This window comes from Aphanomyces invadans (genome assembly GCF_000520115.1).
Source record: "Aphanomyces invadans strain NJM9701 unplaced genomic scaffold supercont1.26, whole genome shotgun sequence".
Lineage (NCBI taxonomy): Eukaryota > Oomycota > Saprolegniomycetes > Saprolegniales > Verrucalvaceae > Aphanomyces > Aphanomyces invadans.
Window position 1 is genome coordinate 767,444 of NW_008580171.1, and position 2,005 is coordinate 769,448.

Below are 2,005 nucleotides of genomic sequence, written 5' to 3' on the forward strand. Positions count from 1 at the left end.
GAAACGACCAAATCGGTGTCACGAAACTACCATTGCCGCTCGAGCAGGCGAAGCATGGACGAGTTGCCGACGAATGAGACGATTCAAGCCTCCTTTCATGGAGCATCAACTAAGCGTACGTATGGTACATATCAACGGCAATTCGAAACATTCTTTCGCTCTGCCAACCCAGACAAAGTGCCCTCGCAAGCAACTACAAACGACTGCACCGACTTCCTGCACCACCTGTACTCACTGGGTAGGAAGACAAGGACAATCGATTCCGCAAAGACGTCTTTGGTATCGTACATTAAACAACGCAGGATCGATCCAAATCCAGCACAGGCCATGGAAACCAAACGATACGTTGTTGGGTTACAAAAGTTTTAAATCAAATTGCTCAACATGTGATGACTCATCTGCAGGGCGAAAGGACGAGCAGTATCCTCAGCACGTTGCCAGCTACTCCCAGTATGCCGTCTGCGATTGTCACCAAACAGCCTCCATTGGCTCAGCGCTCGATGCAGGACTTTGTGGTGCCAAAGATCATACCAACTGCTCGGTCGGCAAAAGATGCGTGGAAACAGTGGTTCTCCGTCGATCACAAACATGGTCCCCCATGTGCCCTCAAAGACTACACGAAATCAATGATCAAGTCAGACCTATTCCGATCGCGACAGCATTCAACAAGTATCAGTCGTATTCACACTTCGAACAAGCGTACGCGGGATACACGAACACATACTCCAATCTGCTTCATGAAGTTCGCAAGCGTAAACGAGAAAACACACTATAACGAATTGATACCTCGACTTTGCCGAAAAGGTGAATCGTTGTGTGCTTGTAAGAACTTGTGTGCGCAGGATCTCGTCATGGCTGCAGCATGTCCTTGGTCATTGGTTGTGGCCATGGGTGGCTTGGTGCAACAATTTGATCAACTACACACAGAGAACATTGAGTTTTCAATTGTCATCCAAGTACGAGTACATCGTCTCGAGCATGGGCGCTTTGATGCTGGCCATCCGGCCTGAGGGAATTGTCGCCTTTGTTCGGAGCTCCTACAATACGAATGAATAGCGCAGGAATGATACATGACTGTACGTAATATCACACAAATGAACAACGTCGACTTCGCAGGAACATGTATTGCGTAGATCCGCTTGGCCTTACAAAGTGCAGTGACAGCGCGCCTGCTCTGCAGGAGGCCTGGGTTCGATTGCCAGCACTATCTGTGGATGAAAAAGATGTTTGCGAATGTGTTGTGCTTGTGCTGAACTCTGCGATTCCGCGCATGCCACCCGCCGCGACCAAGTGCATTGGTGTCCGACCTCGCAAGGCGCAAAAAGCATTTCCCACGAAGGTGACTGAACTCGGGACCAATTGCTATGACCTATGCCCTTGCTTTCCTATTCAATCGCACATCGTCGGAGTACGGAATCTATTGAATTATCATGGGCCCACCATTTGATGTACTTTGGAGTTAGGTATTTGCATCAGTTGATGTAGTCATGTCTTTGACACGCTCTAGGGACGATCACTCTCCCTGGTGATGACGCCACACCCAGATTCCACGTTTAAATTACCGAGTATTCAGTATTTCATAATTAAAGATCATACAACTGAATTTTCGTATTCAAACTGTAGATACACTATTTGTTATAGAAGGATGAAACTGCTCGACTCTAGCAGTAACAAGAAGGCAGCTTATTAGAGCGATTTTGCTAACACAAAATTCTTGTGGACTTTCCCTGTGCGCTATAGAAACGCGCACACAAGGAAATTTGATTCTGGAATTTGCCTGTGCACAATTCCCACAGGGAAGAACTTTAAACACAAGCCAGTGATTGTTTTGAGAGCAAAATGAGCGATCTCAGCGACGCCACCAAGCGCAAGACCGCCTTTCGGTTCACCATCGCAGCCGACGTTGACCTGCTTAAAGAGGTTGCACTAGTAGCACCGTACGATGCGGCCTACGGGCAAACTACGGCTAGGTGGGATGAGATTGGCGACAACATGAGGAGCATTC